The following is a 26,506-nucleotide window of genomic DNA, read 5'->3' on the forward strand; positions in this document are numbered from 1 at the left end:
GGATGAATTTGGAAGTCACAACCTTCTGTCCCAACTTTTACTTTTTTAGGAGAAAAATAATAAAGTTAGCACTATTTTTCCCTGTTTTCTGCTTTTACCCATTCGAGAAAAAAGCCCCAAAAATAAAGGTTCTCCAAATGCCCTAAAACTCCAGTATGATTTTTTCTGGAATATTTTAAAATTTTGGGGGTAGATAACTAGTCAAGGGGATGCACCAGTGGGCCACAAGCCCAGGAGGCGCGGCCACCCCCCTAGGCGCGCCTAGCAGGCTTGTGGGTCCCACGTGGCCCCCCTCCACTTATTCTTGCCCCAATCTCCTTCATCTACCTCCAGAAAAAAATCATCCCGTAGCTCAAACCCGTGTTCTTGCTCCTTTGGCTGCACTTTTTGATCTCCTTGTGCAAAGCCCCATTCACCAAACTGTTTTGGGAAAATTGCTCCTTGGTATGTGACTCCTCCATTGGTCCAATTAGTTTTTGCTCTAGTGCTTTATCATTTGTGTATTATTGCTGCATTGGTGACCCTGTTCTTGAGCTTTGCATGCTAATTTTAGTTGGTCCCGAGTAGTTTTGATGCATGATATGGCCTCTAGGCACTTCTAGGAGTAGTTGTCATGAGTTTTGTTAGGCCTTGTTCACTTTTCCTTTGAGTCACCAAAAATTTCAGAATTATTTTAGAAAAGGGAAGATGTTCAGGAAAAACTATCATGGTGGTTCCTCAAGCAAAAGGGGTCCCCGTCTCGTGATTCGGGAGTCCGGTCCTTATCAGTCGAGGAACGCACCGATGCAACCATGTGAATGGCCTTCCGATGAACTCATGATTAATGCAGGTTTTAAGGACGAGTTTGATGCATTTGTTCGCAACACCGGGCTCGAAGAATTCATCTCCAACAAATGTGAACAGTATACTATACTCACTGCCTCTTTTGTTCGTAGATTCAAATTTTCAGCTGGTCGTGATACATCCATACAGTTTGATCTCTATGACAAATCTTATACTATGGATTTAGAGGACCTCAATAGAGTTTGCAAGATACCTGATTGGGGTAGTCCCAATGACCCTCCTAAGTCCTCAGTTAGAGATTTTATCTCTAATATTATTGTTGGAGAAACTAGAGACATTACGCAGGCTACCATGGGGAGCATCCATTTTCCTGCCTTACATTATTTTGCCCTCTTCATAGGTAGATGCATTAATGGCAAACATGAACATTGTCACCTCTGCGCACCTAATCTTAGTATTCTTAAGAGCGCAGTAACAGGTGATAGAAGTTTCAACATGGGAGCTATAATTGCTAGGAGACTGAATAATAATGCTAATGAAGGTTATTTCTTTGGTGGGATCTATGCCACTCGCATAGCAAATTTTCTTGGAGTACCCATCCGCATAGGAGATCCCCCGCTTCACACAACTTTCCTTGATCGCGCAGCTATGATTCGTTATCAGTTCTTTGAGAGGAATGATGAATCCCTCTTATACTTGTTAATATTTGACCGACAACGTGTTTTCCATATTACCCTTCCTGCTCCTGCCTTCTTTGACTTTCAGGTAAAACGGAGATACTACATAACCAAAAGAGAGGCAGACGAGTATGAGAGGGAGGCGAAGGCTGCTCGCCTCCGTGAGGTAGCTATTCATGCGGTAGCTGCCGCGTCCCAGTACAACCCCCATTATGATTTTGGATATCGCTCGGACCAGCCGTGGGAGTAGACCAACTTAGGCCAAAAGCCTAAGCTTGGGGGAGTACGTGTTTCTCACCGACTTTATATTCATGCTCACACTTTCACTTTGTTAGTCGGTGTTCACACTTTTCCTTTGTATCTCCCTTGCTAGTTATTTCTTTTTCTTGTTTTCTTATCGTGTGTTTGTTTGAGAAAACCCAAAAAGATTTCCCGTTCTTCTTTTGTTTGTTGGGAGTTTTCCCGTGTAAATAGTTTTCTTTTTCTTTGGGCCGAGGTAGAAGACCATGATTAGAATGATTAGTGGCTCTCATATGCATTATTGTTTATCTGTCAAAGAGCCCGTATTACTTCGTCTTCTCCTATGTGTTTGCTTGCAGATTCCATCTTAGTACGATGCACGAACACTCTTATTATTATTCATTCCATTCGGTCATGCAAGTGAAAGGCAATAATGATGATATATGATGAAGTGACTGAGTCTGGAAAAGCCGGTATGAACTCTACCTATTTTTTTTGTAAATATGACTAGGTCATCGTTCCTAATTCAGCTTTGTTATGAGAGAAACATGTTTGCAATGACAACTTAGAGATCATAGTTTCTGATGCCATGCTTAATTAGCTAGGAGCTTATAATGGTTTGTCTTGGATGCCAACATGAATTTCAAATGATTATGATGTAGTATGATAGGATGGTATCCTCCTTTGAATGATTCAAGTGGCTTGACTTGGCACATGTTCATCCATGTAGTAGAAACAAAATCAACATAGCCTCTACGGTACTCATGTTCATGGTGATTTATATCCTACTCATGCTTGCACTCAACATTGGTTAATTTCAATGCATATTGATGACTGTTATCGCTCTCAAGTTGGTCGCTTCCCAGTCTTTTGCTAGCCTTCACTTGTACTAAGCGGGAATACTGCTTGTGTATCGACTTCCATAAACCCAAAGTTGTTCCATATGAGTCCACCATACCTACCTATATGCGGTATCTACCTGCCGTTCCAAGTAAATTTGCATGTGCCACTCTCTAAATCTTCAAACAATAATATGTTTTGTATGCCCGAACCGCTCATGTGGTGACAAGGGGCGGTCAGTATCTCCCCTGCTAGGCGTGTTATCCTCGATACGTGTTTATTCACTATCACTCACGAGAAAGGGACCGGTAACCGGAATGCCTAGTTCCATGCCGAAATCGAAAATATAACTGCAAACAAAACTCCCCCTGGATTGTTGTTGGTATGGACGGCACCCGAGGATTCGGCTAGTCGTGGAGTGTAATTGATCCGTGGTGGGTGAGTTAAAACTTTACTTTTCGGTTTGGGAACCGCCTATAATATATGTAGCATGGAAGATGGTGAAAACTCTTGGTCATTGCGTTGACAATGAAAGCATACCACTCAAAATTATTTATCTCTATCTTAAAAGCTTGAGCTCTGGCACCTCTGCAAATCAATGCTTCCCTCTGCGAAGGTCCTATCTATTTACTCTTCTGTTCAGTCATATCCTTCTTATAAAAGACACCAATTAGAGAGCACCTCCGTCATTTTGATGCTTTGCTATTAATTGATATTAAGTATGACTGTGACTGGATCTTCTTTGCCATGAATTACAATGTTCAGTCAACCCTTGATCTTTGAAGGTGCTCTGCATTTATGTTTTGCGGTCTCAGAAAAGGCTAGCGAGATACCATCTGTTCATATTGCTTCATGATTGTTTTGATTGAAGTGTTGACATTTGAAACTTATTATTATTGCTCGATAGTTGATTATGCCATCGATATGAGTTTACCATGAGACCTAAATGTTATTGTTTATGTGGTTAGCTTATGATCTTGTTGAAGATCTGAATATGAGTTAGACATAATTACAACAACAAGATCAAACGGAGTTCGTAAAAGTTTTTCTTTTGCATCTTTCAGTTTGTTAATTGAATTGCTTGAGGACAAGCAAGGCTTTAAGCTTGGGGGAGTTGATACGTCTCCATCGTATCTACTTTTCCAAACTCTTTTGCCCTTGTTTCGGACTCTAATTTGCATGATTTGAATGGAACTAACCCGGACTAACGTTGTTTTCAGCAGAATTGCCATGGTGTTGTTTTTGTGCAGAAATAAAAGTTCTCGGAATGACCTGGAAACTTACGAGGATTTTTTGTGGAATATATGAAAAATACTGGCGCAAGAATTACCCGAAGCCACGGAGCCAGGAGCCCACAAGCCGAGGAGGCGCCCCCCTAGGGCGCGCCTGGCAGGCTTGTGAGCTCCTCGAGGCTCCGCAGCCTCCGACTCCGACTCTATTTAGTCCCTCTCGTCCAGGAAAAAAATCAGGAGAGAAGAGTTCGTCGCGTTCACGATACGGAGTCACCGTCACCGCCTATTCTTCCTCGGGAGGGCAGATCTGGAGTCCGCTCTGGGCTCCGGAGAGGGGAAATCGACGCCATCGTCATCATCAACCATCCTCCATCACCAATTCCATGATGCTCTCCATCGTTCGTGAGTAATCCCATCGTAGGCTTGCTGAACGGTGATGGATTGGATGAGATTTATCATGTAATCGAGTTAGTTTTGATGGGGTTTGATCCCTAGTATCCACTATGTTCTGAGATTGATGTTGCTACCACTTTGCTATTCTTAATGCTTGTCATTAGGGCCCGAGTGCCATGATTTCAGATCTGAACCTATTATGTTTTCATCAATATATGTGTGTTCTAGATCCTATCTTGCAAGTTGTAGTCACCTACTATGTGTTATGACCCGACAACTCCCGGTGATGATCATAGTATGAGGAGTTCATGTATTTACTATGTGCTAATGCATTGTTCCGGTTCTCTATTAAAAGGAGACCTTAATATCCCTTAGTTTCGATTAGGACCCCGCTGCCATGGGAGGGATGGACAAAAGATGTCATGCAAGTTTTTTCCCTAAGCACGAATGACTATATACGGAATACATGCATACATTACATTGAAGAATTGGAGCTAGTTGCATATCATCCTCCGTTATAACTGTTGCATGATGAATGCCATCCGACATAATTATCAATCACCTATCCAATGCCTACGAGCTTTTCCTATACTGGTCCTTGCTAAGTTACTTTGTCGCTACTACTGTCACACTTGTTACCACTGCTACTGTTACCGCTGCTACTGTTACTATCACACTACTTTGCTACTGAAACTTTGCTGCAGATACTAAGTCTTTGAGGTGTGGTTAAATTGACAACTCAACTGCTAATACTCGAGAATATTCTTTGGCTCCCCTTGTGTCGAATCAATAAATTTGGGTTGAATACTCTACCCTCGAAAACTGTTGCGATCCCCTATACTTGTGGGTTATCATGTACACTTGGAAACTAGGGGCGATAGAACTAGGAAGTTAAGCGTGTTCGGGCTGAAAAAGTGACAGGATGGGTGACGAGCCGGGAAGTTAGACGATTTGGAATGAGTGCCATAAAAACAAATCAAAAAATATTCAAAATTTCTTTTTGAAAAATAATAACAAAAAAAAGTCAAAAAATTTTCTACCTTTTCGGGTCAAACAAAATAAACACACCGAACCTTTAGTCCCGCTTGGTAATTAGAACCAGGACTAATACCCCTCTCCCTCGCCCCCGGCTACGTGGAGGACTATTATCCCCACTTCGGGGCCGAACCGGGGCTAGCATTAGTCCCGCTTTGTTAGACCCGGTTCATGAACCGGGGCTATAGCCCGTTTTCCTACTAGTGATGGTTTATTTGTCCGGTTTTATTTGTCAAAACCTATCAAGATGGGATCTGGTTCCAACGATCTCTACGCAAGAAATCCAGCGGTGAAAATGGTTCGAGATTTGGATGCGCGGTTAAAGAGATAAAACATTTTGAATAAACGGATCTACGAAAAAACGGAAAACTCCCAGTATGTCACTTGTCGCAATCCAAGAGTACATAAAAAAGTATAATACGACATGCATAATTAGCATGTTATTGATAAAAGCGCAACACATATTTGGTTCCATCTTTTTTAGTTAACTCAAACCGTATGTTCCCATTTTCAAACTTTATTTATAAAATGCTAACCCGCGCGTGGCACAGTGGCCACTATTTAAGTTATTACAAGAAACAAGTGGAAACCGATGGGCTCCAATTTAGCAAGCAGCCATGGAGCGGTCGAAGGCCATTCATGCAAGATTCTTGCAAACATTAATTGGCATTGATCCATTGTTATAAAAAAAATCAAAAAATGCAAAATAAATCGATCACGACATGCATGCATGCATCGATCCTCCTCTTCAGAGTTCAGACTTGAGATGAGCCTTGAGCCTTGAGCCTTGAGTTGTGTTATTCTTGAAACATTCATGCCTTTTTCTGGTTGAAGAAGGCCCTCCTCTTCAAGAGGTCATCGGTGACGTGCAGAGCTCCTTCCACAAAGACGAACGTCATCTGGTCGGTGCGTTCTTGGTTTGACATGTCGATGGTGCAATCATTTCTGCATTTCTTCTTCCTCGAATCGTTGAACTCATCATAGCCCGCGTCCTTGGCGGTTTTGAGCACCGCCGGGTCCCAGAGTCCATCGATCATCTTGGTGAGCATGGCCAGGTCGTGGATGCAGTCCGCGATGCACTTGGAGGGGTTCTTGGTGGCCTTGGCGACTGCGGCCGCCTCCGCCGCCTTCTTGGCCGCCACTTGGACCGACATCCCGATCACGTCCTTCACCTCCAGCGTCCTCACGTCCAGGTTGGCTAACAACAACTGTCTGCAATATACCTGGGAAGAAGCGGTTGCTCATGTGGCGTTGATGGCTTCCACGCTCGGCCCAGGCTTTGGGTTCGACCGGACAAGTGCAGGGGGGCGGCAACACCGAGGACGACGACGACGACGAGCAGAGCCAATGGGTAGGTGTAAGGCAGCAACGACATTGCCATCGCCACGGTGATGGTGGTGATGAATGGGATGGATAGGGTGAGGTGGGTGCGCACTTGCAGCGAGAGAGAAAATGGGATAGCTTCCTGGTGTTCCCCTTCCCCTTGTTATATATGTTGGAATTATGCCTTAGAGACAATGATAAATAAGTTATTATTATAATTCCTGTTTCAAGATAATTGTTTATTATCCAAGCTATAATTGTATTGAATAAAAACATAGATACATGTGTGGATATATAGACAAAACACTGTCCCTAGCAAGCCTCTAGTTGGCTAGCGAGTTGATCAAGGATAGTCAAGGTTTTCTGACTATATGCAAGTGTTGTTTCTTGATAACTGGATCACATCATTAGGTGAAACATGTGATGGACTAGACCCAAACTAATGAACTTAGCATGTTGATCGTGTCATTTTATCGCTACTATTTTCTGCGTGTCAAGTATTTATTCCTATGACCATGAGATCATATAACTCACTAGCACCGGAGGAATACCTTGTGTGTGTCAAACGTCACAACGTAACTGGGTGACTATAAAGATGCTCTACAGGTATCTCCGAAGGTGTCCGTTGAGTTAGTATGGATCAAGACTGGGATTTGTCACTCCGTGTGACGAAGAGGTATCTCGGGGCCCACTCGGTAATACAACATCATACACAAGCCTAGCAAGAAATGTGACTTATCGTAAATCACGGGATCTTGTATTACGGAACGAGAAAAGAGAATTTCCAGTAAACGAGATTGAAATAGGTATGCGGATACCGACGATCGAATCTCGGGCAAGTAACATACCGAAGGACAAAGGGAATGATATACGGGATTATATGAATCCTTGGCACTGAGGTTCAACCGATAAGATCTTCGGAGAATATGTAGGATCCAATATGGGCATCCAGGTCCCTCTATTGGATATTGACCGAGGAGTCACTCGGGTCATGTCTACATAGTTCTCGAACCCACAGGGTGTGCACACTTAAGGTTCGATGATGTTTTAAGCGTATTTGAGTTATATGGTTGGTTACCGAATGTTGTTCGGAGTCCCGGATGAGATCACAAACATCACGAGGGTTTCCGGAATGGTCCGGAAACGAAGATTGATATATAGGTTTGTCTCATTTGGTTACCGGAAGGTTTTCGGGCATTACTAGCATCGTACCGGGAGTGACGAATGGGTTCTGGATATTTACCGGGAGGGGGGCAACCCACCCGGGAGAGGCTGATGGCCTTGAGGGTGGCACACCAGCCCTTAGTGGGCTGGTGGGAGGAGGCTTGGCGCCACAAGAGAGAAAACCAAAGAGAAAAGAAAAAAAGAAAGGTGGGAAGGAAGGGAAGGGCTCCACTTTCCAATCCTAGTTGGACTAGGATTGGAGTAGGACTCCTCTTCTCCCTTGGCTGGCGCACCCTTGAGGGCTTGGCCCTCAAGGCAAGCCTCCCCACCTCTCCCCCTATATATAGTGGTGTTTTAGGGCTGATTTGAGACAACTTTTTCCACGGCAGCCCGACCACAAACACCATAGTTTTTTCTCTAGATCGTATTTCTGCGGAGCTCGGGCGGAGCCATGCTGGAATAGATCATCACCAACCTCCGGAGCACCGTCATGCTGCCGGAGAACTCATCTACCTCTCCATCTCTCTTGCTGGATCAAGAAGGCCGAGATCATCGTCGCGTTGTACGTGTGCTGAACACGGAGGTGCCGTCCGTTCGGCGCTAGATCGGATCGTGGGACGAAGAGTACGATGATACGTCTCTAACGTATCTATAATTTTTGATTGTTCCATGCTATTATTGTATCAACTTGGGATGTTCTATATGCATTTATATGCCATTTTATATCATTTTTGGGACTAACCTATTAACTCAGTGGCTAGTGCCAGTTTCTGTTCTTTTCCGTGTTTTTGGCCCTTTTCAGATAAGAATATTAAACAGAGTCCAAACGGAATAAAACCTTCGGGATGATTTTTTCCGCAACAGAAGATACGCAGAAGACTTGAGAACCAAGGCACAGGTCCATGTGGGAGGTCACGAGCCCCCTAGGCGCGCCCTAGGGGGGGCGCCTAGCATGCTCGTAGGCCCCCCGTGACTCCTTTGCCCTACCTCTTCCGCCTATAAATTCCCTAAAATCCCAGAACGAACAGAGAGAGCCTCGAAAATACTTTTCCGCCGCCGCAAGCTTCCATTTCAGCGAGATCCCATCTGGGGACCTTTCTGGTGCCCTGCCGGAGGGGGATTCAGACACGGAGGGCTTCTTCATCAACACCATTGCCTCTCCTATGATGCGTGAGTAGTTCACCACAGACCTTCGGGTCCATAGCTAGTAGCTAGATGGCTTCTTCTCTCTCTTGGATCTTCAATACAAAGTTCTCCATGATCTTCATGGAGATCTATCTGATGTAACTTTCTTTTGCGGTGTGTTTGTTGAGATCCGATGAATTGTGGATTTATGATCAGATTATCTATGAATATTATTTGAGTCTCCTTTGATTTCTCATATGCATGATTTCATATCCTTGTAATTCTCTTCGAGATATGGGTTTTGTTTGGCCAACTTGATCTATGATTCTTGCAATGGGAGAAGTGCTTGGTTTTGGGTTCATACCGTGCGGTGTCCTCACCCAGTGAGAGAAGGGGTAGCGGGGCACGCATCGTGTTGTTGCCATCAAGGGTAAAAAGATGGGGTTTATATCATATTGCATGAATTTATCCCTCTACATCATGTCATCTTGCTTAAGGCGTTACTCTGTTTGTTATGAACTTAATACACTAGATGCATGCTGGATGGCGGTCGATGTGTGGAGTAATAGTAGTAGATGCAGACAGTATGAGTCTACTTGTCTCGGACGTTGTCACAATCCAAGTTACCTTGCTTGCCATTGCATATTCATGCATGCATTCAAATTGCATTGAATCAGAAATGGGGAAGTGATCAAGCCTCGGGAACCAAATTCTGGAAAATAAGAAAAATAAAGCTTGCTTTAAAATGCACCAACAAAATGTTCCAAATATTTTGTGAAAACATTGGACTGAGATAAAAATGTCAACAAATATTCTGGATCACAAAAACAATTATATTGGTTTTTGAATTAATCAAACAACTATTATAAATGAAATTTTCTTTTACTATATAATATGGTACCATAAATGCCAAAAACTATTATGTGGCATTGGACAAATAAAATGATTTGATTTTATTTTTAATTCAAAACAAATGTCAGGAAACAAATAAAAGCAGAAAAAAAGATGGGGACTAACCTGCGCTCACCTGGTCCAGCCCAGCCCACCACGGGCTCGTGTCGTCTTCCTCCCCGCGCGAGTAGGCACAGGAGAGGCATGGCGAGCTCCCCGGCCAGCCATCGCCACCTCCTGCTTGCTCTTGCCACCGCGACGACGGGGATGAGTACCTCGTTGCTACTGCAACAAACGACCTTCCAACGGCGCCAGAAATACTTCTGACGTTTGCTGTGTATCCCTGGCAATGGCCCCAGAAATAGGCACATCGATGAGAGAATGCGTGGCTTGATCTTTCTGCTGCGGCTACGCCTTAAGGGACTTCCTAGGCAAGTATGCAAAGGATTTCCCCCGTGGCCTTGGAGCCTTGCGTTGGTGTTCCCTCGAAGCGGAAAGGGTGATGTAGCGTAGCGGTGGTAAGTATTTCCCTCAGTTTGAGAACCAAGGTATCAATCCGGCGGAAGAGTATCTCAAGATCCCGCACAAACACAAAAGCTTGCACCCAACACTATGAAGGGGTTGTCAATCCCTTATAGATTGTTTGCCAAGTGAGAACTGAAAGCAACAAAGTAACAAAGCAAAGTAAAAGCGGAGTTGTAAACGATGGATGTGAATAGACCCGGGGGCCGTAGTGTTTACTAGTGGCTTCTCTTATGAAAGCAAGTAGACGGTGGGTGAACAAATTACTGCCGAGCAATTGATAGAACTATACAGAGTCGTGACGATATCTATGCAATGATTATTTCTATAGGCATCACGTCCGAAACAAGTAGACCAATACTGTCTGCATCTACTACTATTACTCCACACGTCGACCGCTATCCAGCATGCATCTAGTTTATTAAGTCCATAAGAAGAGAGTAACGCCTTAAGCAAGATGACATGATGTAGAGGGATAATCTCAAACCAATGATAAAACCCCCATCTTTTTACCCTTGATGGCAACTGCTTGATGTGTGCCTTGCTGCCCCTATTGTCAGTCGGAAAGGTCACCATATGGCAGAACCCAAAACCAAGCACTTCTCCCATTGCAAGAATCATAGATCTAGTTGGCCAAACAAAACCCAAGACTCGGAGAGACTTACAAGGATATCAAATCATGCATATAAGAAATCAGCAAGGACTCAAATATATATCATAGATAATCTGATCACAAGTCCACAATTTATCGGATCTCGACAAACACACCGCCAAAGAAGATTACATCGGATAGATCTCCATGAAGATCATGGAGAACTTTGTATTGAAGATCCAAGAGAGAGAAGAATCTATCTAGCTACTAACTACGGACCCGTAGGTCTGAAGTGAACTACTCACGAGTCATTGGAGGGGCGATGATGATGATGAAGAAGCCCTCCACCTCCAAAGTCCCCTCCGGCAGGGTGCCGGGAAGGGTCTCCAGATGAGATCTCGCGGAAACGGAAGCTTGCGGCGGCGGAAAAGTATTTTCGAGGCTCCCCTGATTTTTTGCGGAATATTTGGGAATATATAGGCGCAAGACCTAGGTCAGGAGGCGGCCAGGGAAGCCACAAGCTTGCCCACCGCCGCCTCCCCCCTGGTGGCATGGTGCAAGCTTGTGGGCTCCCTGGGGCCCACCTGGCTTGGCCCAAGGGCTCCCTGGTCTTCTTTCGTTCAGGAAAAAATCATTTCGGGGATTTTATTCCGTTTGGACTACGTTCCAAAATCAGATCTGAAAAGAGTCAAAAACACGGAAAAACAGGAACTGGCACTTGGCACTGAATCAATAAGTTAGTCCCAAAAAAAGATATAAAAAGATACATAAAACATACAAAGAAGATAAGATAACAACGTGAAACCATCAATAATTATAGATACGTTTGAGACGTATCACTCGTGCACGCCTCTTCCTTCTCCACCTCTCTCTGCATCCGCTCCTTCGCTCTCTCGCTCTCTCCTCGCCATGGCCGAGCTCGGCTTGAGCAGGCCGTCGCCGTCCGCGTAGTCCCCGACCACCCCTCACCTCCCTAACATGCTCTTCATCTCCGCATCGACGAGCAGCTCCTCACCACCAAGGGAATCGAGCCGAAGCCCATTGAATCGAGATGTCACCGCCGATTTCCCCATCTGCCGTCGCCAATATCCGCCGCCGTCGATCTGCTACCACCGGGCCTCTCCGACCTGCCCGTTGCCAAAAATGGAATCCCCGTGAGCCGCTCACTGTTTCCCCTCTCCTCCCACGCTCTACCGTGCCCTATAGCCCCGCTCCCCGCATCGGCCAAACCCCACCGCCGCTAGAGCTCCTCGCCGGTACCTTCTCCGGCGACTCCACTCCCTCCTGCCACCCCTGCCAGATCGGCCACTTCCCCAGCAACCCATAGACGCAAACCGTGCGGCAAATGGCCCTCTGTAGCGCCGTTTAGGTCGTCTCCGACGACCCTCCGCCGTGGTTTTGGTCGTCGCCGGCCAGGCTCCGGAAGCCCCCGACGTGGCCAGCTTAATTAGACCACTAACAACCCCCCTAGCCACTGACAGCGGGCCCCAGGGTTGGTCAAACCCTAGTTAGGGGCTGGTCAACTCGGAGATTAACCCCTGGTCACTAACCAGTGGACCCCACTGGTCAGGTTTGACCTAGTCCAGGTCAGGTGACCTGCTCACCTCAGCCCCACGTCATGTTGACGCAATAATTGGGTTTTCGAATATAAAAGAAATTCCAAAAAATGCTTAAAACTTCTAAAAATCATAGAAAATAAAATATAACTAAGATGAAAATAATTTATATATGAAAAATGATCAGAAAAATCCAAAGAATCTGATTATGTCACTTTAATGCATGTTTGAGAAAGTTAACATCACCAAGTAGGCAAAATGATGATTAGGGTAAATTTAATAAATAGTTTGGAGTTGGAATTTGATACCTATTTGAATTCCACTTCAATTTTTATGACCAAACACTGAGCTAGGAAAACCAGTACCTCAAAATGTCATCTTCATGCATGATAAAACAAGTTATGCCTGAGCATCAGGTCGAATCAATTAAAAGGGTATCCGGAAAATACCTTGCTTGAAGTGATATTTGAATTCTAATTCAAATCCAGCTTGAACCTAAGAAATGATAGCTATATTGGCCCTGCCACTTCTCATTTTCATTTCATGATCATGCATCATAGTGTTGCATTTCTATGAAGTAATTATTGATCTTTCTTGTTTGCCGGTACTGTTCCCTCTCGATAGACGATGGTTCCGACGATGTGATCGTTGACATTGATGAAGACTCATTGCTATCTTCACACGTGTCAGGCAAGCAAACCCCCTTGAGCATACTGATATAAACCCACTCTCTCGCTCCTGCTCTCTTTTATTGCATTAGGACAAACACGATGCAACTGTTACATGTTGTCGGTAGTTGAACCCATTCCTCTGCATGACCTGATTTTGCCACAGTAAATAGTTGAAACCACTTAGCATGAGTAGCAACAGCTTGAGCCTTGTTGTGCTTACTCATTCATGCCTGCTTACAATGCATGATATGCTTAGAGTCGTGTCGGGTCTGATCCATCTGGATGATGAATCGGAATGGTTGTGTTCATGTCCTATAGTGTGAGAGTAAAGGTGTGAATCCAATTTGGTAAAGGTAGCGATGATAGGCCATGTAGGAGTACGTGGTGGGTTGTCTCATTGGGACCGTCCTTAAGAACTGAGTTCTATGTGTGTTATCCAAGACAAGATACTACCATGCATTGGGCCCTGAAATATGATCCCGCTCGACTTATTAATCGCCTAGATCTCTGTCAAGGAGTTGCAACTAGTTTCTGGTGTTTGTAGGAAAAGTGTTGGCGGCCGTGTTTAGTTCTGCCCGACTGGGTAGGCTTCACTACGGTAGATACACAGTGGCACGGTGTACCAAGGGTCACACGGATGGTGGGCTTGGGAACCCTGCGCACATCGTTTGGGGCCGTTGAGGAAACTTCGGCCGGACTTCCTTGCGGGTTGAGTCTCAAATAGGTGATAAACCTGGACTAGGGTCTTGTGTGGTTAATGGTCGTAGCCGACACCCACGCTAGTGCTTCCGCTTGAAGGTTGCCGAGATGCATGACGTGCATATGGTGCTAAGTGGTGACAGCATGTGTGAAGAAGTATACCCATGCAGGGTGAATCAATCTGTTCGAATAGCCGCGTCCTCGGATATGGACTACTTGGAAACATTACATGGTACATAGATAATTTAAATGGATACTCTAAAACATGCAAGATAAGTGTGAGTGCTATGGATGGCCTTCTCGTAGGGAGACGAGAGTGGATCCATGGTGGTGTATTGACTGGTGAATATGTGGACTCGTGTGCGCTATCCCACCTCAAAGAAAGAACTTGCAGTCGTAGTACATGTTAGCCAAGAGTCAAAGCTGGCTTGCTACAATCAAACCCCACAACCCTTTCATTGATACATGATGCATATGTAGATAGTTCTGATGTAAGACTTTCTGAGTACCTTTGTACTCACGGTTGCTTTATTCATGTTTTTGCAGAGAAGATTTAGACTCACTAAAAGGTTCTATGCGATGTGCTCGATGTTGACCGGAATAGCTTGGGAATCCCAGACAGAGGTCTGGTTCCTTTGGTAGGGTCGTTGTAGCTTTTCAGGCTCCTTCAACCATTTTTAGTAGATGTCTGTACCCAGACATGTTTTGCTTCCGCTTGATGTTTGTATGACTTGAGTGTCGGGTCACGAGACCCCTGTTTGTAATATCATACTATGTTGATTCTTATGAGTCTTTAATAAAAGCTTGAGTCATAGAGTTATGTTGTGATGCCATGTTGTATCTACACATATCGTGCATATTGTGTGTATGTTATGAAATGCATTATATGTGTGGGATTCGACACCTAGTTGTGTGCCTTTAATAGTACTCTTTACAGGGAAATGCCTCTTTGTGCTTCCACCGAGCTTTGGTAGCTTGCTACTGCTCCGGACACATTGATTGGCCGGCATGTATCCTTCTTTGCTGCTATGTCTGTCCCTTCGGGGAAATGTCACGCGGTGTAATGGAGTCCTTGTACCTTGCTACGACTCGTCTACACACGCTGATGACTGATGACCCACAAGTATAGGGGATCGCAACAGTATTCGAGGGTAGAGTATTCAACCCAAATTTATTGATTTGACTCAAGGGGAAGCGAAAGAATATTCTCAAGTTTTAGCAGCTGAGTTGTCAATTCAACCACACCTGAAAGATTGGTATCTGCAAGCAAAGTATCAGTAGCAAAGTAGTATGATAGCACCGGTGCCAGAAAAGGGTCTGTTGACGACACACTATTCCTGACTTGTTGTATCAATGGCGCCAGAAAAAGGTTTTGCAGCAGGTAACAACAAAGTAACAAGTAACATCAGTAGTGACAGCAGTAGCAAGTAACATCAGTAGTGACAGCAGTAGCAAGGAGCAGCAGTAGTGACAGCAGTAGCAAGGAACAACAGTAGTGACAACAGTAGCAGCAAAGTAACTTAGCAAGGACGAGTAGTAAAAGACTCATAGGCATTGGATCGGTGATGGATGATTATGCCAGATGTAATTCAGCATGTAACAACTATAACACAGAGAGATAAGTAACTAGCTCCCGTTCGTCAATCTAATTAGGCATGTATTCCGTATGTATTCATACGTGCTTAGGGAAAAGAACTTGCATGACATCTATTGTCCATCCCTCCCGTGGCAGCGGGGTCCTAATGGAAACTACGGGATATTAAGGTTCTCCTTTTAATAAAGAACCGGACCAATGCATTAACACGTCGTGAATACATGAACTCCTCATACTATGGTCATCTCTGGGAGTGGTTCCGGCTATTGTCACTCCGGGGTTGCCGGGTCATAACACATAGTAGGTGACTACAACTTGCAAGATAGGATCTAAAACACACATATATTGGCGACAACATAATAGGTTCAGATTTGAAATCATGGCACTCGGGCCCTAGTGACAAGCACTAAGCATGGCAAAGAAGTAGCAACATCAATCTCAGAACATAGTGGATACTAGGGATCAATCCCTGTCAAAACTAACTCGATTACATGATAGATCTCATCCAACTCATCACCGTCCAGCAAGCCTACGATGAGATTACTCACGAACGGTGAAGAGCATCATGGAATTGGCGATGGAGGAAGGTTGATGATGACGATGGCGACGATCTCCCCTCTCCGGAGCCCAGAACGGACTCCAGATCTGCCCTCCATATGAAGAACAGGAGGTGGCGGCGCCTCCGTATCGTAAACGCGATGAATCCTTCTCTCTGATTTTTTTCGGGCGAAACGGAATATATAGAGCTGAGATTGGAGGCGGTGGAGCCTCGTGGGCCCCACAAGCCCTCATGGCGCGGCCAGGGGGTGGTCGCGCCCCCTGGGCTTGTGGCCCACTGGCTCACCTCCTCTAGTGGATCTTTGCGCAGGTATTTTTCATTAATTCCATAAAAATTCTCCGTAAATTTTCAAGTCATTCCAAGAACTTTTATTTCTGCACAAAAACAACACCGTGGCAATTCTGCTGAAAACAGCGTTAGTCCGGGTTTGTTCCATTCAAATCATGCAAGTTAGAGTCCAAAACAAGGGCAAAAGAGTTCGGAAAAGTAGATACGATGGAGACGTATCAACTCCCCCAAGCTTAAAGCCTTGCTTGTCCTCAAGCAATTCAGTTGACAAACTGAAAGAGACAAAAGAAAAACTTTGACGAACTCTATTTGATCTTGTTGTTGCAACTATGTCTAACTCATAACCAGAATTTCAGCAAGATCACAAGCAAACCACATAAGCAAATGACATCTAGGTGTCACGGTAAACTCATATCAATGGCATAATCAACTAGCGAGCAAATAATAATAAGACTCAAATGTCAACACTTCAATCAAAACAACATGAAGCAGTACGAACAGGTGGTATCTCGCTAGCTCTTTCTAAGACCGCAAAACATAAATGCAGAGCACCTTCAAAGACCAAGGGCTGACTAAACATTGTAACTCACGGCAATGAAGATCCAGTCACAGTCATACTCAACACAGTTAAAAGCAAAGCATAAAAACAACAGAGGTGCTCTCTCTAATTGGTGCTTTTATAAGTGGAGGATGACTCAACAGGAAGATAAATAGACAGACCCTTCGTAGAGGGAAGCATTGCTTTGCAGAGGTGCTAGAGCTCAAACTTTGAAAATAGAGATAATAATTTTGGGTGGCATGTGATGACCCACAAGTATAGGGGATCAATCGTTGTCCTTTCGATAAGTAAGAGTGTCGAACCCAAGGAGGAGCAGAAGGCTCTGATAAACGGTTTTCAGCAAGGTAATAACTGCAAGCACTGAAATCAGCGGTAACAAGTGATGGGATAGTGAGGTGAAACGTAGCAAGCGAAATGTAGCAAGTAACAAGTAGTAGCAACGGTGCAGCAAGTGGCCCAATCCCTTTTGTAGCAAGGGACAAGCCTGAACAAAGTCTTATAGGAGGAAAAACGCTCCCGAGGACACATAGGAACTCTGTCATGCTAGTTCCATCATGTTCATATGATTCGCGTTCGTTACTTTGATAGCTTGATATGTGGGTGGACCGGCGCTTGGGTACTGCCCTTACTTGGACAAGCATCCCACTTATGATTAACCCCTGCAAGCATCCGCAACCACGAAAGAAGAATTAAGACAACGTCTAACCATAGCATTAAACTAGTCGATCCAAATCAGCCCCTTACGAAGCAACGCATAGACTGAGGTTTAAGCTTCTGTCACTCCAGCAATCCATCATCTACTTACTACTCCCCAATGCCTTCCTCTAGGCCCAAATATGGTGAAGTGTTATGTAGTCGACGTTCACATAACACCACTAGAGGAAAAACAACATACAACATATCAAAATACCGAACGGATATCAAATTCACATGACTATTATTAACATGACTTATCCCATGTCCTCAGGAACAAAAGTAACTACTCACAAAGCATAATCATAATCATGATCAGAGGTGTCATGAATTGCATCAAGGATCTGAACATAAACTCTTCCACCAAGTAATCCAACTAGCATCAACTACAAAGAGTAATCAACACTACTAGTAACCTTACAAGTACCAATCGGAGTCGCGAGACGAAGATTGGCTACAAGAGATGAATTAGGGATTGGAGAGGACATGGTGCTGATGAAGATGTTGATGAAGATGCCTCCCTTCCGACGAGAGGAGTGTTGGTGATGACGATGGCGATGATTTCCCCCTCCGGGAGGGAAGTTTCCCCGGCAGGATCGTCCCGTCGGAGCTCTAGATTGGATCTGCTCAAGTTCCGCCTCGTGGCGGCGGCGAAACCACGAAAAAGCTGCTGAATGATTTTTTCTGGAACGGAACCCTTCATATAGCAAAAGAGGGGGGCTAGTGGGCCGTCAGGGAGCCCACAAGCTTGCCCTCCGCCACCAGGGGGTGGCGGTGGCAGGGCTTGTGGCGCCCTGGTAGCCCCCTCCAGTACTTCTTTCGCCCAATATTTTTTATATAATCCCAAAAAATTCCACGTAACTTTTCAGGGCATTTGGAGATGTGCGGAATAGTGGACTAAGACTTGCTCCTTTTCCAGTCCAAAATTCCAGCTGCCTGAATTCTCCCTCTTCAAATAAACCTTGCAAAATAAGAGAGAAAAGGCATAAATATGGTACCACAAAGTAATATAACAGCCCATAAAGCAATAAATATCAACATGGGGGACGTATCAACTCCCCCAAGCTTAGACCTCGCTTGTCCTCAAGCGAAAATCAAGTTCCATAAACATGTCCACCTGTTTAGGGACGAAGGTGTCGATAAAACATAATACGGACATGAGGGCATCATGATCACACATAGAACAACAATACATCATAAAGATTCTTATGGGAAAGTAACAATTCCTTCACAAAGCAAAGCATGAAGCAAAAAACCTTACCGAGAAGTAACCAACAATAGTCCATAGTCATTGAAGCAATTGCAATTTATCAGAACATCAGAAAGAGTCAAATAAGAGCTTGTAAGGCAAACCCACATACTCAATCATCTCTTTCGTTTTCCAGAATTGTTACAACTCATGTGGTACTCCTGGTGTCAAAGTTTCAGCTGTACCCAGAGGAAGATATGGGCTTATAGTTTTGCCTCCCAACGATTTACCTCAAGGGTAAAGTCAACAATAATAAAGCATAAGTACTCAACTCCAAGTTGATATATGAATATAGATATTTTCCAAGCATGTGACGGTAGCCAAGACAAAGGCAAAAATAGGGAATTGGTGAAGATCACCATGACTCTTACAAGGGCAAAAATTAAAGGTACAAGATAGGCCCTTCGCAGAGGGAAGCAGAGGTTGTCATGAGCTTTTGAGGTTTCAATGCGTGTCCTCTTAGTGCGGAGGAACGTCACTTTATATTGCCTCCAGTGATAAAGAACTTTATATTGCAGTCTGTCGCTTTTATGTCTTCCTCATCACAGGTTCGTACAAAGCTTATTTTCCACACACTAATAGATCATACATATTAGAGAGCAACTTTTATTGCTTGCACCGATGACAACTTACTTGAAGGATCTTATTCAATCCATAGGTAGGTATGGTGGACTCTCATGGCAAAACTGGGTTGAAGGTTTATGGATGCACAAGTAGTATCTCTACTTGGTGCGGGAGTTTTGGCTAACATGAGGTGGAAGCAATCGTCACATGCTAAGGGATCTCTAATCATATAACATTGTTTGGAACCAAGAAAACACAATTCATTATGTTGTCTTCCTTGTCCAACATCTACACCTAAGCATGTAATAGTTTGGTGAGTGCTCACAATTGTAAAAAGTATCTCAGATGATATATTTATATGTGAACCTCTATTTCCTTATTACTTCTTATTAATTGCAACAATGACTGAGGTCTATGTTGATTTATTCTCAACGAGTTTCAATCATCATACGCATCATATGTGAAGCTATCACTTTCCATAAGATCGTCTCATGATCTTTCATGCTATCGTTCTTTTCATACTTTTGATCAAGGCCCAAAGCAAAGCCCTTGACTAAGATACTCTTTATTATATAGCTCGCAAGATCGAATACATCGGGGGAGATACAAAAGCAAAAGACTCAAACTAAACACTAAAGACTTATTCCTCTAAGAGAAGAAATAAAAACTGAAAAACAAAAGAACTAAAACAAAGGTAAAAGCAAAAGACATAAAGGTGATACGATACCAGGGCAACTCCCCCAAGCTTGGCAGAAGCCAAGGGGATTTCCCATACCAATGCTTAGTTATCTTCCTTAGGTGGTGATGGTGGTGGAGTTGATTCCTTTGATTCCAAGAGAGCTATCAATCTTTGATTTATACCTTTGAGATCTGTGACATGGTTTTCCAGCAAAACAACTTCACGAGAAATGGAAATGTTGCGAGCACGAGTTGTTTCGCAAAACCTCAAGAGTTCAATCAAATATGGAGACAACACGTGGAGGAAGGGTTGGAGAAAATCTACTCCTTCAACGTCTTCAATGTTGAACATAGGTTGAACTTCCTCCCTAGCTTGGGTTTTCTCCTTAGCTTGGTCCCTGGCTTCCGTGACTTCTACACTTTTCAGATCAACATCTACTTCTTCATGAACTTGGTGAAGATCATTCTCCCCAACAGATTCTTGAGACATCTTTGCTCTAAATCTATGGCAGACAACAAGCTTGAAACGAAAACAGAGGAAAACTGCGCGATACAGAGATCAAAACCTTCGGGCAAATATATACTGATTTTTTCTGGACCAGAAGGAGTGCTCCGCAAGAAAACGGAGTCCGGGAGGCACACGAGGTGCCCACACGCCCTCTCTCCGCCACCAGGGGGGTAGGTGGCGGCGTCCAAGCTTGTGGCCGCCTCGTGCGCTCTCCATACTGCTTTTTATTTTACTAATTTTCCAAAAATTCCAAAACGGAGGAAATTTCCTATTGGAAAAGCATCGGAGTCCAATTTCTTACTGAAACAGATACCTCTTTGTTTTCAGGGTCTGAAACAGGCTGATAAACATCCCTTATGTACTCCTCTAGAGTTATGACATTGATGATATTGGTCTCAACATTTATGGGAGTACCAGAGATGTGATGCTTGATTCTTTGCCCATTTACCACTCTAGGAAAATTTCCTTCTGTGTTATTGATTTTGATGGCACTGAAACGATATACTTCCTCGATAACATAAGGACCTTCCCATTTAGAGAGAAGCTTGCCTGCAAAGAATCTCAAACGAGAATTGTATAGCAGGACATAATCACCTACATTGAACTCTCGTTTCTGTATTCGTTTGTCGTGCCATCTCTTAACCTTTTCCTTGAACAACTTGGCATTCTCATATGCCTCGGCCCTCCATTCATCTAACGAGCTGATATCAAACAACCGCTTCTCACCGGCAAGTTTGAAATCAAAGTTGAGCTCTTTGATTGCCCAATAAGCTTTATGTTCCAGCTCAAGAGGTAAATGATAGGCCTTACCGTAAACCATTTTATACGGTGACATGCCCCTGGGATTCTTATAAGCAGTACTATGAGCCCATAGTGCATCGTCAAGTTTGCTAGACCAATTCTTTCGAGATCTATTGACGGTCTTTTGTAGGATCAATTTGATCTCCCTATTACTCAACTCCACTTGACCACTAGACTGAGGATGATAAGGAGATGCAACTCTATGGTTGACATCATACTTAGCGAGCATCTTGCGGAAAACACCATGAATGAAGTGTGAACCGCCATCAGTCATCAAATATCTAGGGAGTCCAAATCTTGGGAAAATGACTTCTTTAAGCATCTTAATAGAGGTGTGGTGATCAGCATTTTTAGTGGGGATAACTTCTACCCACTTAGTGACGTAATCCACAACAACTAAGATGTGAGTGTACCCATTGGAACTCGGGAAGGGTCCCATATAATCAAAGCCCCAGACATCAAATGGTTCTATGACAAGTGAATAGTTCATAGGCATTTCCTGACGCTTACTGATGTTCCCTATTCTTTGGCATTCGTCACAAGACAATACAAACTTACGGGCATCCTTGAAGAGAGTGGGCCAATAGAAACCTGATTGCAATACCTTATGGGCAGTTCTATCTCCAGCGTGGTGTCCTCCGTAGGCTTCGGAATGACACTTCTGCAGGATCTGTCCCTGTTCAAGTTCAGGCACACAACGTCTAATAACACCATCTACTCCTTCCTTATAAAGGTGAGGATCATCCCAAAAGTAGTGTCTCAAATCAAAGAAGAATTTCTTCTTTTGCTGATAGGTGAAACTGGATGGTATGTATTTGGCTACGATATAATTTGCATAATCGGCATACCACGATGCACTATGTGAAGTGCGGATGACATTTAATGGCTCATCAGGAAAGCTGTCATCAATAGGTAGTGGGTCATCAAGGACATTCTCTAGCCTAGAGAAGTTATCTGCTACAGGGTTATCAGCACCCTTTCGGGCAACGACGTGCAAATCAAATTCTTGTAGCAGGAGAACCCATCTGATCAGTCTAGGCTTAGCGTCCTTCTTCTCCATAAGGTACTTAATAGCAGCATGATCAGAGTGAATAGTGACTTTGGAGTCAACTATGTAAGATCTGAACTTTTCACATGCAAACACGACTGCTAAAAACTCCTTTTCCGTAGTGGCATAGTTTCTTTGGGCACTGTCTAGAGGTTTACTAGCGTAGTGAATAACATTCAACTTCTTGTCAACTCTTTGTCCTAGAACATCACCAACAGCATAATCACTAGCATCGCACATGATTTCAAAGGGCAAGTTCCAGTCAGGTGGTCGAACAATAGGTGCGGTTATCAAAGCCTTCTTAAGTATTTCGAAAGCTTCCTCACAATCCTCATAAAAAACAAAAGGTACATCCTTCTGCAAGAGGTTGGTAAGAGGCGTAGAAATCTTAGGAAAGTCTTTAATGGACCTTCTATAGAAACCAGCATGACCTAGGAAACTTTGTATACCTCTGATATCTGTGGGGCAAGGCATTTTCTCAATTGCATCAACCTTAGCCTTATCAACTTCATTGCCTCTTTCAGAAATTTTGTGTCCTAAGACGATAACTTCATTAACCATAAAGTGGCATTTCTCCAAATTCAAGACGAGGTTGGTATCTTCGCATCTCTGAAAGACTCGATCAAGGTTGCTGAGGCAATCATCAAAGGAAGACCCGTAAACGGAGAAGTCATCCATGAAAACCTCGACAATCTTTTCACAAAAGTCAGAGAATATAGCCATCATACATCTTTGAAATGTGGCAGGTGCATTGCATAAGCCAAAAGGCATACGTGTATAGGAAAATGTACCGAAGGGGCGGGTGAAAGTGGTTTTCTCTTGATCAGATTGTGCAACAGGTATTTGCGAGAAACCTGAATAACCGTCTAGAAAGCAGAAGTGTGTGTGTTTGGATAGCCTTTCTAGCATTTGGTCGATGAACAACAAAGGATAATGATCTTTCCTGGTTGCCTTGTTCAGTTTCCGGAAGTCTATCACCATCCTATAGCCGGTAATAATCCTTTGTGGGATTAGTTCATCCTTATCATTAGGAACGACGGTGATACCTCCCTTCTTAGGTACGCAATGTACTGGACTTACCCAATCACTATGAGAAACAGGATAAATGATTCCTGCTTCCAGAAGCTTTAATATTTCTTTTCTAACGACCTCTTTCATCTTAGGATTTAATCTCCTTTGATGATCAGCAACTGGTTTAGCATCAAGATTGGTTTTAATCTTGTGCTGACATAGAGTGGGACTAATACCCTTAAGATCATCAAGAGTATATCCAATAGCAGCACGGTGCTTCCTTAGAGTTTTTAGTAACGTTTTCTCTTCGTGCTCTGAGAGGAGAGCACTAATAATAACATGATATATCTCCTTCTCATCAAGATAGGCTTACTTAAGAGTATCAGGAAACTATTTAAGCTCGAACACAGGATCACCCTTTGGTGGGGGAGGATCCCCAAGAAGTTCAACAAGCAGATTATTCTTGAGAATAGGGTATTGTTCTAAGACAATTTTATTTATCTCATCTCTTTCCTCCATATGCATATCATTTTCATGCTCAAGCAGATATTGCTCTAAAGGATACGTAGGAGGTACGGCAATAGAGGCAAGAGCAATGATTTCATCCCTACCAGACGACTCTTTTTCATGGGGTTGTCTTCCAAACTTGGAGAAGTTAAATTCATGAGACACACCCTCGAAACTAACAGTGACGGTCTGCTTAATGCAATCAATGTGAGCATTGACAGTGTTGAGAAAGGGTCTACCGAATATGATGGGACAAAAGTTATCTTGTGTAGTACCAAGGACGAGGAAATCAGTAGGATACTTCGTCTTACCACACAGGACTTCTACGTCTCTCACAATTCCCAGAGGGCATATAGTGTCTCTATTAGCTAGTATAATAGTGACATCAATGGGTTCTAACTTAGCAGGCGCAATCTCATTTTTGATTTCATCATATAGAGAACGAGGTATTGCACTAACACTAGCTCCCATATCACATAAACCATGGTAACAGTGATCTCCTATCTTGACAGAAACAACGGGCAGGCCAACTACAGGTCCGTGTTTGTCTTTCCGGTGAGGTTTAGCAATTATAGCAGAGTCCTCACAGAATTTGATAACATGCCCGTCTACGTCTTCGGTTAAGAGATCTTTGATAATAGCAACACTAGGTTCAACTCTAATCTCCTCAGGGGGTGCAAGTGGTCTAATGTAACCCCTACGTATCACAGTCGGAGCTTTAGAATAATCCTTTATCCTAGCAGGGTATGGTGGTTTCTCAGTGTAAGCACAAGGAACAACAGGATCACTAAAAGCAATGACTTTCTCCTCAATTATATTGATTTTGGCCATGTTGCTTTCTACAGGAGGATGATATTTAAACCACTTCTCTTTGGGAAGATCAACATGAGCAGCAAAAGATTCACATAGAGAAGCTACTATCTTAGAGTCAAGTCCATACTTATCGCTAAAATCTCTAAAAGTGTTTGTCTCAACAAAAGATTTAACGCAATCAAACTGGAAATTCATACCTCACTCCTTACCTTCCTCCAGCTCCCAATCTTCAGAGTTGTGTTTAATTCTTTCCAATAAATTCCACTTGTGATCAATATCCTTCTTCATAAAAGAACCGCTACAAGAAGTGTCAAGCATGGTACGATCTTCATGAGAAAGCCGAGCATAAAATTTTTGAGTGATGATTTCTCTCGAGAGCTCATGATTGGGGCATGAATATAGCATTGATTTAAGCCTCCCCCAAGAATGAGCTATGCTTTCCCTATCACGAGGCCAAAAGTTATAAATAAAGTTCCGATCACGATGTACTAAATGCATAGGATCAAACTTTTGATGAAATTCCAATTTCAACCGATTGTAGTCCCATGATCCAGTATCATTGATGTTTGCTGTGTATCCCTGGCAACGGCGCCAGAAATTCTTCTGATGTCCGTTACGCTACTGCACAAAAGACCTTCCGGTGGCGCCAGAAATGGGCACGTTGACGGCACGAGGAATCCTTCGGCGTTGGTATTCACTCGAAGCGGAGAGGATGATGTAGCACAGCGGCGGTAAGTATTTCCCTCAGTTTGAGAAACAAGGTATCAATCCGGCGGAGGAGTATCTCAAGATCCTGCACAAACACAAAAACTTGCACCCAACGCTATGAAGGGGTTGTCAATCCCTTATAGATTGTTTGCCAAGTGAGAACTAAAAGCAACAAAGTAACAAAGCAAAGTAAAAGCGGAGTTGTAAACGATGGAAGTGAATAGACCCGGGGGCCGTAGTGTTTACTAGTGGCTTCTCTCATGAAAGCAAGTAGACGATGGGTGAACAAATTACTGTCGAGCAATTGATAGAACTGTGCAGAGTCGTGACGATATCTATGCAATGATTATTTCTATAGGCATCACGTCCGAAACAAGTAGACCGATACTTTCTGCTACTACTATTACTCCACACGTCGACCGCTATCCATCATGGATCTAGTGTATTAAGTCCATAAGAACAGAGTAACGCCTTAAGCAAGATGACATGATGTAGAGGGATAATCTCAAACCAATGATAAAAACCCCATCTAATTACCATTGATGGCAACTGCTTGATGTGTGCCTTGCTGCCCCTACTGTCACTGGGAAAGGTCACCAGATGGCAGAACCCAAAACCAAGCACTTCTCCCATTGCAAGAATCATAGATCTAGTTGGCCAAACAAAACCCAAGACTCAGAGAGACTTATAAGGATATCAAATCATGCATATAAGAAATCAACAAAGACTCAAATATATATCATTGATAATCTGATCACAAGTCCACAATTCATCGGATCTCGACAAACACACCGCCAAAGAAGATTACATCAGATAGATCTCCATGAAGATCATGGAGTACTTTGTATTGAAGATCCAAGAGAGAGAAGAAGCCATATAGCTACTAACTACGGACCCGTAGGTCTAAAGTGAACTACTCACGAGTCATTGGAGGGCGATGATGATGACGAAGAAGCCCTCCAACTCCAAAGTCCCCTTCGGCAGGGTGCCAGGAAGGGTCTCCAGATGAGATCTCACGGAAACGGAAGGTTGCAGCGGCGAAAAAGTATTTTCGAGGCTCCCCTTATTTTTTGCGGAATATTTGGGAATTTATAGGCCAAAGACCTAGGTTAGGGGCTGCCAGGGAGGCCACAAGCCTGCCCACCGCCGCCTCCCCCTAGTGGCGGAGTGGGGGCTTGTGGGC

At 43.7% G+C, this 26,506-nt stretch overlaps 1 pseudogene; it reads right to left on the reverse strand.

Annotated features, from left to right (window-relative positions):
- Nucleotides 1-6,012: 6,012 nt before the first annotated feature.
- On the reverse strand, nt 6,013-6,581 carry LOC123421280 (annotated as a pseudogene).
- Between the last annotated feature and the right edge of the window lie 19,925 nt (nt 6,582-26,506).

This window comes from Hordeum vulgare, chromosome 1H, assembly GCF_904849725.1.
Source record: "Hordeum vulgare subsp. vulgare chromosome 1H, MorexV3_pseudomolecules_assembly, whole genome shotgun sequence".
In the NCBI taxonomy this organism is placed as follows: Eukaryota; Viridiplantae; Streptophyta; class Magnoliopsida; order Poales; family Poaceae; genus Hordeum; species Hordeum vulgare.